The sequence below is a fragment of the Penaeus vannamei genome, chromosome 14 (assembly GCF_042767895.1).
Source record: "Penaeus vannamei isolate JL-2024 chromosome 14, ASM4276789v1, whole genome shotgun sequence".
Taxonomy (NCBI): Eukaryota; Metazoa; Arthropoda; class Malacostraca; order Decapoda; family Penaeidae; genus Penaeus; species Penaeus vannamei.
Window position 1 is genome coordinate 41,710,582 of NC_091562.1, and position 12,500 is coordinate 41,723,081.

Consider the following 12,500-nt stretch of genomic DNA (forward strand, 5'->3'; position numbering starts at 1 on the left):
AATTAAAAAATTTTAAAAAAAAAAAAAAAAATTAAAAAAGGGTTTTTAAATTTTAAAAAATTTTTAAAAAAAATTTAAAAAAAAAAAAATTTTTTTTTTTAAAAAGAGAGAATTTTTTTAAAAAGAGAGAATTTTTTTAAAAAGAGAATTTTTTTAAAAGAAAGAAAAAAATTTTTAATTTTTAAAAAAGAAAAAAAAAAATTTTAAAAAAATTTTAAATTTTTTTTAAAAAAAAAATTTTTAAAAAAAAAAAAAAAATTTAAAAAAAAAAATTTAAAAAAAAATTTTTTAAAAAAAAAAGGGGAAAGGGGTTTTTTGAAAAAAAAAATTTTTTTAAAAAAAAAATTTTAAAAAAAAAATTTTTAAAAAAAAAAAAAAAAAAAAAAGGTAAAAAGGGGGGTTTTTTAAAAAAAAAAAATTTTTTTAAAAAAAAAAAAAAAAAAAATTTTTTTTTTTTAAAGGGGGGGTTTGGGGGGGGGGAAAAAAGGGGGGGGAAAAAAAAAAGAAAAAAAAAATTTTGGAAAAAGAAAGGGGGGGGGAAGAAAAAAGGGGGGGGGGAAAGGAAAAAAATTTTAAAAAAAAAAGGGAAGGGGGGGGGGAAAAAGGGGGGGGGAAAAAAAAGGGGGGGGGGAAAAAAAAAAGGGGGGGGAAAAGGGGGGGGGGGGGGGGGGGGGGGGGTTTTAAAAATTTTTTTTTTGGGGGGGAAAAAAATTTTTTAAAAAAAAAATTTAAAAAAAAAAAAAGAGAAAAATTTTTTTTTGGGGGGTTTTGGGGGTTTTTTTAAAAGGGATTTTGACTGGTTTTGGGAATGGGCCAAAAAAAGGGGGGGGGGGGGGGAAAGGGGGGGGGGGGGGGAAAAAAAGGGGGAAAAAAAGGGGGGGGAAAGAAAAAGGAAAAATTTGGGGGGAAAAAAAAAAAAGGGGGGAAAAAAAAAACATATATATAAACAAACAATACGAGAAAATGGAAGAGAAAAATGCGTCCCGTTTTTCTTTCGGAGAGTTTTGGGACTTTCCTGTCTCACCAAAGGGGAAAATGTCCTGATCTCTCCCCCCGCGTCGCTAAGAGAGACTGGGACCGAAAAAAAGGGAAGAGAGAGAGAGAGAAAGAAAGAAAAGTTGGTTATTCATTTTTTTCCCCTCCGTTTCAAATTTATTCATTGATAGGCAACTTAGAAGAAGAATCTGATATGACAAGCCAAAAATCACGTTAACATCTTTTAATTAACAACGGTGGACTAGCTAATTATCAGAAAAAATCTAGAATTCTATCACTTTTGTTTCTTTTTTTTCTTTTGCCAACTTTAAAAACATTTGCAATTATAGTGCTCTAGTTATTCTCACATAAGAACGTTTCTACACTTGTCAAGCCTATTACTGTAACCCTTACGACGATCCCTGAGCGAAAAATGAACAAAAACTGTATTAATACACAAATAACATCCACCATCACGATCACATTATGGGGCTTGATCAAAACGTCAAAAAGAAGCAATTGCATCAGAGTACAGACACCAGCCAGCATCACCATCATCACGGATCACCATAACACCATCGCCGAGGCCTAGAACCATCATCACGGATCACCATCAACACCATAACACCATCGCCGAGGCCTTCAACCTAGCCATACCAGCGCCACATTAGTCACCATGATACGCCAGCGACACACGGCCCTCCCAGCCCGAGCGACACACGGCCCTCCCAACCCGAACGACACACGGCCCTCCCAACCCGAACGACGCGACGGCCCGACCCACGTCCAGCGCGTATGGTGTGACGCGGAGGAGGCAACAACATTCGTCACGCAGAAGTCGCATCCATCACGATTGATCACCGCGCTGGCAACACCCGCCCTCGTCCTCCGCTCAGGCTCAGGATCCAGGACTTTCCCGATGCATCTTCCCTCATTGCTCGGGGCGTGCGGTGCTCATGGCCTCGGTGCGGATCCTCGCGTATATGGCACCCGAGTGTATATAGGCCTCGATGGCACCCTTGTACTCTTTCTGGAACCTATTTTTTTGGCTTCCTTTTTCTTCTCTGAACGTATATTTTTGGCGCGAAGGATAGGGTGGGTATAGGATAGGACGGGGATGTCTTTTACCCTTCGCGTTACTTTGTGGCTAGAAAATTTATCCTTCACAGAAGATCCTTAACCACTCCCCCCCCTTTCCCCCTCCTTTCCCACTTCCAGCAAAAGCCCCTCCGATGCTCCTCCCCGCCCGCGTCTCCCTCGCGTCCTGCCTGCGTCTTCCATCTCGCACGCCCATATAAATTCGGCACGTCCTTAGGGCCCATAATCGCTTGGCCCAATTTGCTCCTCTTCAGCCCAGCCTCCCCGAAGCCCCGTCGACTCACCTCTTCCTCTCCCCCGCTTCCCCGTCTTGGCGCTCGACGCTCCCTCGCTCCTCTCCTCTTGCCTCGCGCCTCCCCTCTCCTCCTCTTCCTGTGTCCCTTCCCTGTCCCCTCTCCTCTTCTTCCATGTCCTTTCCATCTCCCGCTCTCCTACATCCTTCCCGTCTCCCCCTCTCCTATATCCTTCCCCTCTCTCCCTCTCCCTATTTCCCTTCCCTCTTCTCCCCCTCTCCCTATTTCCCTCCCTGTCCCTCTCTCCCTCATCTCCTCTATTTCCCCTCTTCCTGTGTCCGTCCCACTCCCACTCTCCCAACTCTTCTATATCCCTCCTCTCTTCCTCTCTTCCTATATCTCTTCCCTCTCCCCTCTCCCCCTGTGTCCTTGCCCCTCCCTTGCTCCTCCTTTGCCCTGACGTCCTTTCCATCTCCTCCCTGTGCCTATGTCAACACCCCTCCACCCCTCCCCTCTCCCCCTGCCCTTTCCCATCCACCCCTCTCCCCTCTGCCTCTGTCCCTGTCCCCTCCACCCCCTCCTCTCTCCCCCTCTCCCAACTCTGCCTCCTGTCCCTTCCCTCCACCCCTCCCTCCTCCCCTCCACCCCCTCTTCCCCCCTCTGCCCTTGCCCCTCACCCCCTCTCCCCCTCTGCCTCTGCCCTTCCCCTCCACCCCCTCCTCTCCCCCTGTGCCTCACCCTTCCCCTCCACACCCCTCTCTCTCCCTCCACCCCCTCTCCCCCTCTGCCTCCTCTCCTCCACCCCTCCCTCTCCCCCTCTCCCTCTGCCTCTGCCCTTCCCCTCCACCCCTCTCCCCTTCCCCTCCACCCCTCTCCCCTCTGGCCTCTGCCCTTCCCCTTCCACCACCCTCCCCTCTCTCCTCTGCCTCTGCCCTTCCTCCACCTCCCTTTCCCCTCCCTCCTCCCCCTCCACCCCCTCCCCCCTCCTGCCTCTGCTCCTTCCCCTCCACCCCCTCCTCCCTCCTCCTCTCCCTGATTTCAGCCTTTGTCCCTGGCTGCTCGTGTTCGGTAAATAATGGCTCGGACCCAACGGGGCTTCGTCGGCCACACCCGCCCCGCCCCCGACGTCCTAACTAGCGCTCGACGCCGATTTCGGGGGAAATTTATGAAATCTTTTCGGACGTATTTTCCGCGGCGGAGGAACGCTGTGTATAATGCGGTCGGTGTCGAGAAAATGTGTTTAAGAGCATCGCGACTTTCCCGTTGTTTTAGCTGTGCGCAAAAAAAAAGAAGAAATCTTTCTCCCTCTACTTCTCTTCCTCAAAACAACGACGCTAATCCCGCTCGCTATCTCACCCCCCGAAAGAGAGAGAGAGAGAGAGAGAGAGAGAGAGAGAGAGAGAGAGAGAGAGAATGAGAGAGATAGATAGATAGATAGATAGATAAATAGATAGATAGATAGAGAGAGAGAGAGAATGAGAGAGTGAGAGAGAGAGAGAGAGAGAGAGAGAATGAGAGAGATAGATAGATAGAGAGAGAGAGAGAGGAGAAAGAGATTAAAGAGAGAGAGACAGAACGAGAGATAGAGAGAGAGACAGAACGAGAGAGAGAGAGAGAGAGAAAAACTCCACCCCATACGTCTCGCGGCCTCGTCGTCCACCCGCGCGCCCATCACGGCATCTGTTGAGACGACCTCTCTGAAGCCCTGACCTCCGACGGCGCCCGCCCGCTCGCCCGCCCCTCCGTCGAGCCTCGCGCCCCCTCGCCCCCACCTGCCGTCCCCGCGCGGCCTCCCCACCTGAATCTTGCAGTAGCATGTTGCAGCCCCCTCTCCCTCTCCCCCCCCTCCCTTCCCCTTCTCCCTCTCCCTCTCCCTCTCTCTCGCTGCCCCTACCCGTTTCCCTCTCCCCTTCTCCCTCGCTCCCTCTCCCTCTCCCTCTCTCCTCCTCTCCCCTTCCCCCTCCCTCCTCTATCCCTCCCTCCCCTCTCTCCCTCTCCTCCTCCCCTTCTCCCCCTCCCCCCGCGCCGCACGTCAACCCCTCCCCTTCAAGGTCCCCCCCCCCCCCCCCCCGCGCCCTCGCGCTTCGGGCTGTCCGGGGGCGGCACGACACTGTGCGGACCTACACACGCGCACGCGGATACGCACGCGCTTACACACACACGCACACGAGAACGCACACACACATCTATATCTATATATCTATCTATATGTCTCTCTGTCTATATATGCATATATCTATATCTTTCTCTCTCTCTCACACACACACACACGCACACACACGCGCGCACACACACACACACACACACACACACACACACACACACACACACACACACACACACACACATATATATATATATATATATATATATATATATATATATATATATATATATATATATATATATATAAAGAGAGAGAGAAAGAGAGATACAGATACATATATAAAAAGACTGATATAGATAGACACAGACAGATTAATATGGACACACACACACACCCTTACCTTAAACCCACCTTTCTCCCTCCACACCCTCGGCAAAAACCCCGTCCCCCACCCTCCCCTCCCCCCCATGGCCCAACTCCCCTCGCAACCCTTCTCAGCATCACCCTCCCTCTGCCTCCTCCTCCTCCTTCCCCTCTAACCCCTTGCCATCCTAGTCCACTTCTCCCCCACTCTCCCTCTTCCCTCTCCTCAACCCCTTTTCCATCCTAGTCCACTTCCTTCCCTCTCCCCCAACCTCTTTTCCATTATAGTACACTTCTCCCCTCACTCTCCCCTCACTCCCCTCCCTCCCCCAAGCCCATTTCCTATCCACTTCCTCCCCTCCCTAACCTCTCTTCCATCATAGTCCACTTCTCCCCTCTCCCCTCTACCCCAGCTCCCATTCCTTAGACTTTCTTCCCACTCTCCCTCCTCCCTTCCCTCTCCCCTTCCCCCAACCTCCTTCTTCTTCCCCCTCTCCCTCCTCCTCTCCCCTCCTCAACCCCTTTTCCATCCTAGTCCACTTCTCCTCCCTCTCCCCCTCACCCCAACCCCTTTCCCTAGTCCATCCTCCTTCCCTCCTTCTCCCTTTCCTCCCCCAACCCTTCCCTCCTAGTCCACTTCTCCCCAACCCCATTTCCCTAGACCTCTTCTCCTCTCCTCCTTCCTCCCTCACCCCCAACAATCCCCTTCCTAGTCCTCTTCTCCCCTCATCTCCCATCCCTCCCTCCCCCCTCCTCTTCCCTCACCCCCCAACCCCCTTCCTAGTCCTCTTCCTCCCCCTGTTCCGGAAGGGTGCCGGCCGCAGGGTGACATATCGGCGCCTTCTGAATTATTCCGAAGTCAGACTGCCGAAGTCAGGAACGACCCCCCTGACCCCCACCCCCACACGTCCCCACTCCGACCCCCACTTACTCCTCCCTCCCCCCCACTCACTCCGGACTCCCCTCTCTATCCCGCTCTCTCTTCTTCCCTCGAGATCTTCCCTACACTGTGAGGAAGAGGAAAGGGAAGGGGAAGTGAAGAGGAAGGAGAAGGGGAAAGAGGAAGGGAAGGGGAAATGGGATGAGGGGGGGGGGGGAAGGAGGAAGATAAGGAGAAGGGGCAGGGAAGAATAAGAAGGAAAAGTCCGCATTCCCCACCTTCTTCAAAACTATCCTTTTTCTCTCCTTTTCCCCCCAGGAAGAAAAAGGATAGGAAGAAGAAGAAGAAGAAGAAGAAGAGGAGGAGGAGGAGAAAGAAAGAAAAAGAAAAATAACCAAAACCAATTAAATACCAACAACTTTTCAAAGACTTCCTTGTGATATTTTACCCGGCCTAGATTCTATTACCTTCTTCAAAGAGAGGAATAGAAAAAAAGAAGAGAAAGAAAAACAAAGGAGGAAGAGGTGGGGGGAGGAAGGGAGAGGAAGGAGGAGGGGGAGTAACAAGAGAAGGGGGAAGGGAGTCAAATAAGGCCTAGGGGAAGGAAGGGTGGAGGAGAGGAGAGAAGGAAGGAAGGTGGACAAGAGGAAGGAGGAAGGAGGAGGGACAAAGGAAGGAGAGAGAGGAGAGAAGGGAGAGGAGAGGGAGAGGAAGGAGGAGAGAGAGAGAGAGAGAGAGAGGAAGAGAGGAGAGAGAGAAGAGGAAGAGAGAGAGAGAGAGAGAGAGAGAGAGAGGGAAGAGAGAAGAGGAAGGAGGAGGAAGGAAGAGGAGAGAGAGAGGAGAGAGAGAGAGAGAGAGAGAGGTAGAGAGAGAGAGAGAGAGAGAGAGAGAGAGAGAGAGGAGAGAGAGGAGAGAAGGGAGAGAGAGAAGGGAGAGAGGGGGAGAGAGAGAGAGAGAGGAAGGAGAGAGAGAGAGAGAGAGAGAGAGAGAGAGAGAGAGAGAGAGAGTCAAATAAGGCCTAGGGAGAGGGAGAGAGGAGAGGGTGAGATTGATAGAGCAAACAAACAAATAAAACAAATTAATAAATCATATAGTTCATAATATTTCACAACTCTCGTTTTTAGTTTTAAATATGAATCGAGACTGAGAGAGAGTACCTGAGACTGAGAGAGAGAGATTTTCGATTGAGAGAGAGAGAGAGATTGAGAGAGAGAGAGAAAGAGAGAGAGAGAGAGAGAGAGAGAGAGAGAGAGAGAGAGAGAGAGAGAGAGAGAGAGAGAGAGAGAGAGAGAGAGAGAGAGAGAGAGAGAGAGAGAGACGTAATTCTCGTTTTCTACGTACATGTCACAAGGCAATTGTGCAAATATTCAAAAACGGAATCATTGTAATTAAGAAAATAAGAAAATCATAAATAGGCACAACTATAATACCAATCAATAATAACAACAACAACAATTACTACTATTACTGCTAATAACAACAATGATCATAATAATAACAATAACAATAACAATACTAATACTAATACTAATACTAATAACGGTAAAAAATAATTACAAAAACAATGATCATATAATAATATCAGTAATAACAACAACAACAGTTACAATACTGATAAAACAATGATAGCAATAACATTCACAAAAGCAATAATAGTAATGCTTAATAGTAATAACAACAGCAACAGCAACAACAATAACAACAACAGCAATAATAATAATAATAATAATAATAATAATAATAATAATAATAATAATAATAATAATAATAATAATAATAATAATAATAATAACAATAATAATTATGACATGAATAACAATAATACCAACAACAATAATGATGACAATAATAATAAAAATAAAAATAACAACACTAATAATCACGAAATGCAATAATGAATAATAAAAAAACGGCAATGGTAAAAAAAAGAAAAGAAAAAAAGTAAAAAGAAACAGTAATAAGAAAAATAATAACCACCATCATAAAAAAGACGAAAAAAACACCAATGAAAAACGATAAAAATAAATCAAAACATTTACAAAAAGGACAAAAACTCCAATATAAAAAAAAACAAAAGACACAGTAACACCAATTAAAAAAAAAACACGATATAAAACTCAAAACATCAAACATGTCCATAAAAAAAGAGACAACAACGCCAATAAAAAAAAAATAATAAAATAAATAAAGAAAACGATATATATATAAAAACTCAAAACATCAAAACATGTTCGAGACAAGTTTTCCCATGCACGGAATTACCAGAGCAGACGCGCCTCCCCGATTCTTCCACCACAACGCCCATACCTGAAATGAGGAGAAGTAAGGTCAATATATATATAATAAGTAAGGTCAATCTGTAAGAAATAAGGTCAGTGGAAGAAATACGGCATGAAAGAAATAAGGTCAATATGTAGGAAATAAGGTCAATGTATAAGAAATAAGGTCAATATGTAGGAAATAAGGTCAATATGTAGGAAATAAGGTCAAGGTGTAGGAAATACGGTCATTATGTAGGAAATAAGGTCAATATGTAGGAAATAAGGTCAATGTGTAAGAAATAAGGTCAATATGTAGGAAATAAGGTCAAAGTGTAAGAAATAAGGTTAATATGTAGGAAATAAGGTCAATGAGTAAGAAATAAGGTTATTATGTAGGAAATATGGTCAATGTGTAAGAAATAGGGTTAATATGTAGGAAATAAGGTCAATATGTAAGAAATAAGGTCAGTATGTAAGAAATAAGGTCAATATACATATTTACCTATCTTGTCTGAATTAAGCGGGGTCTTAGATCAATCAATATTTTAACCAGAATCTGTTTTTGAGTATAAGTTAAAAAGTAGGAAGGAGGCAATTTCTTAAAATCTATATGAGTGAAATAAAGTGATATAGACACCTGTGCGCTCTTTTAAAATCAACAGGTATGCATATAAACTAAAAAAAAATATGGTTAATACATATTCAAACCAGCATAGGTTTCCAATACCATAACCTGTGAAATAGCGGCTAATAATTTTATCCTCATAAGAAAGAGAAGAAGAAGAAGAAGAAAAGAAGAAGAAGAAGAAGAAGAAGAAGACGAAGAAGAAGAAGAAGAAGAAGAAGAAGAAGAAGAAGAAGACGAAGAAGAAGAAGAAGTAGAAGAACAAGAACAAGAAGAAGAAGACGAAGAAGAAGACGAAGAAGAAAGAGAGGAAGAAGAAGAAGAAGAAGAAGACGAAGAAGAAGAAGAAGAAGAAGAAGAAGAAGAAGAAGAAGAAAGAAGAAGAAGAAGAAGAAGAAGAAACACGACACACCCTTATAAGGAAAAAAATATATATATATCTCATCGCAAAAAAAGGCGACTGATCTGCTCAAATAATATCACTTCAGTTTCTTACCAAGAGCCTGAACCTTGGAAGACAATAACACATATGATTAAATTTGTGTTTTTCTTCGTAAAAAAAGAAAGAAAGAAAGAAAACAGAAAAAAGAAAATGTCGAGAAGAATATCTCACTCACCGCTAAAAAAAGGGGGACAGTGACTATTTTTTACATATAAAAATATACCCTTTTATATCTTAAAAGAAAGGAAAAAACGTTTTGTTTTTATACAAATGATAAAAACAGCATAAAAGTTAAAAGTGACAGTGTTATCGGAAAGTCTGGGTAATAGTAAGATTTTTTTATGCGAGTGCCAGGGAGGAAGAGAGAGAGAGAGAATAGATAGAGAGAAAGAGATAGAAAGGAAGAGAAGGGAAAGAAATAGAAAGAAATAGAAAGAGATGGAGAAAAGAAGGAGAGAAAGGAAGGGAGAGGGAGAGGGAGAGGGAGAGGGAGAGGGAGAGGGAGAGGGAGAGAGAGAGGGAGGGAGAGAGAGAGAGAGAGAGAGAGAGAGAGAGAGAGAGAGAGAGAGAGAGAGAGAGAGAGAGAGAGAGAGAGAGAGAGAGAGAGAGAGAGAGAGAGACAGAGAGAGAGACAGAGAGAGACAGAGAGAGAGAGAGACAGAGAGAGAGAGAGACAGAGAGAGAGAGAGAAAGAAAGAGAGAGAGACAGAAAGAGACAGAGACAAGCAAATTTAGAATGCATACAGATAAACAAAAAGGCAGACAGACAGACAGAAAGAAACCAAACGAGACGCAAAAAAAAAAAAAAGAGAAAAATGAGAGACAGAGACCTCGCGAAAAAAATAGACGCGAATGACGTAATATCCCATACGTCTGCAAAGAAGGGGAGACGGACAAAGGGGAAAATGCCTGAACGCGGCAGAGCTCTGTGAGGGGACAATGCTTCCAAAACCCGGAATTAAACTGACGAAGAATTTTACTTATTCTATGAATAGCAAATCAGTTTTGGGAAGGAAAAAGAGGGAGATGAAAGGAGGGAGAGGCCAAAAAAGGGGGGACCTCAACCCAATTTCTGGTGGAGAGAAAGAAGAAGAAAAAAGATATATTAGTCAGGAGTCTCGTGGGCTTGACTTATGGACAGACGTTCATTCCCACGAAAATAATCAAACGAATAAAATAAGATAGGAAAAATAATAATAATAATAAAATAATAATAATAATAATAATAAATAAAATAATCACCTTATCTACGAGAACATGCCTGTGCCTGTGAATCGAGAACCAACACCAAGAACTTTTCTCCCTCCTTCCACCCTGGACCCTATCCCTACCTTCCCTCCCACCCTACACCCTGTCCCTCCCTCCCTCCCTTCCTCCACCCTCTCCCTTCCCTCCCACCCCTACACTCCCTCCCTCCCTCCTCCTCTTCCCCCCCTGTACCCTCCCTCCTTCCTCCTCCCTTCCCTTCCACCATCCACCCTTCCCTCTCTCCCTTCCCACCCTCCCTCCCCTCCCTGTCTGTCTCCCTGCCACTCTCTCTCTCTCTCTCTCGACACTCATCAGCTGACCGTAATCCCCACGACCCTTAGCTTCACGACCCCCTCGCTGTCTCCCGCACGGCCGAGGACGACCAGCAAGTGACGCCGCTTCCTGAGGGCGTCACGATTCGCCAGTCGTTCCTCCTCGAGTCGTACCTCTTCACAGGCGCTCACTTCCGGTCCCCATTCAGAGACGCGAATCAATAAGGAGAATAATGTTGATCAGCTGTGAGATGAATTTTCATGTCACTCTTCAAAACTTTAATGCAGTTGCTTGCATATACGACCATGAAGAGAGATTAAACAAAGAAGCAATGTATTTTTGAGAAATTAATGATAGCGAGTGAGTGAGAGAGCGAAAGAGGGAGGGAGGGGGAGAGGGAGAGAGGGAGAGAGGGAGAGGGAGAGGGAGAGGGAGAGAGGGAGAGAGGGAGAGGGAGAGGGAGAGGAGAGAGAGAGAGAGAGAGAGAGAGAGAGAGAGAGAGAGAGAGAGAGAGAGAGAGAGAGAGAGAGAGAGAGAGAGAGAGGAAGGGAGGAGAAAGAGAGAGAGAGAGCGAAAGTGAGACAGAAAGAGAGAAAGCAAAAGAGAAAGAGAGGCAGAAAAAGAAAGACAAAAATAAAAGAAAAAGAATAAACAAAAGACAAAAAAAAAACAAAGAGAAAGAGAAAGAAAAAAAAAACAAAGACAAAGACCAAGAGACAGACAACAAGAAACGAAGACAAAGTAAAAAAAAAAAGCAAAACAGAAAACAAACACCGAGAAAGCCCCCCCTTCGCCTCGGCCGGACCACGTCAACAACCCACCCGACATCTAGCTGCTTATGTGGCTCACGCCCTCGACTTTTACAACGTGACCAAGAACGATCACGCCCTCCTCTCCGCCCGCCCGTTACCCGTCGAACTCATCTCGCCTTGACCTGACCTCGGCGAAAGTCTGCTCTGTCTCGCGGGCGGCTGGTGGGTTGTTGGCAGTGCTTTCTTCGATGATTTTGGCCGCCCTTTCAAAGCCAGGTTGATGGGTGGTTGGTTGGTGTTTCTCCTTTTCTTGGTCTTTTGTGTCTTCGTCGTCTTCTTCGTTTCCACTTCTCTCTCTATTTTTTTTCTCTCTTTTTTTTTGTGTGTGTGCGTGTGTGTGTCTCTGCCTTTTTCTTTTCTTCCCTTCCTCTCTCTTTCTTTCTTTCTTTCTTTCTCTCCCTCTCCTTCTTCCTCTCCCTCCCTCTCTCTTTTCTTCATTTGCTCTCGCACTTCCTCTTCTCTCTCTCCCTCTTCCTTTACCTTCTCTTCCCTTCCTCCTCCTTCCTCTTCCCTTCCTCCCTCTCTCTCTCTCTCTCCTTCTCCCACCTTCTCTCTCCCCTCCCTCTCCCTTCCTTCTCCTCCTCCTCTCTCTCTCCCCTTCCTCCTTCCTCTCCTTTCCTCTCCTCCTCCTCCCTCTCTCCCTCTCTTTCTCCCGGTAGCTTCCTCCCCCTTATCAAGATTTATAGCCTCGGTGGTAGCGCTGGTCCGGACTTAATCTTAATACAATTCCTCGCACTAGATCCAGTTACTTCTTTCCCTCCGTGTTTGCACATTCGCACACACACACACGCACGATTCCGTAAACACACTTGACTCGCTCACAAATACTCTTGCTATCACTCATTTGTGTGTCTGTCTGTGTTTATGTCTGTTTGTGTCTTTCTCTGTTTTGCTTTTTTCCTCCCCTTTCTCTCTCTCTTTCTTTCTTTCTTTCCTCATCTCTCTCTTTCTTTCCCCTCCCCTCCCCCCTCTCTTTCACACACACACAAATTAATATCATTTCTTTCTGTATTTCTCTCTTCCTCTTCCTCTCCTTTCGCCCCTCTCTCTCTTTCCCCCTTCTCTCTCTCTCTCTCTCTCTCTCTCTCTCTCTCTCTCTCTCTCTCTCTCTCTCTCTCTCTCACACAAATGACTATTACAGACCACGTGACTCGCACCAAAATAACCCAGAATCAGCCTGAAC

At 45.3% G+C, this 12,500-nt stretch overlaps 1 protein-coding gene across 10 annotated transcripts in view; it reads right to left on the reverse strand.

The window, feature by feature from the left end:
- Nucleotides 1-12,500, reverse strand: part of LOC113824540 (uncharacterized protein CG43867) — an 864,266-nt gene that overhangs the window by 59,610 nt on the left and 792,156 nt on the right. The window lies entirely within an intron of this gene.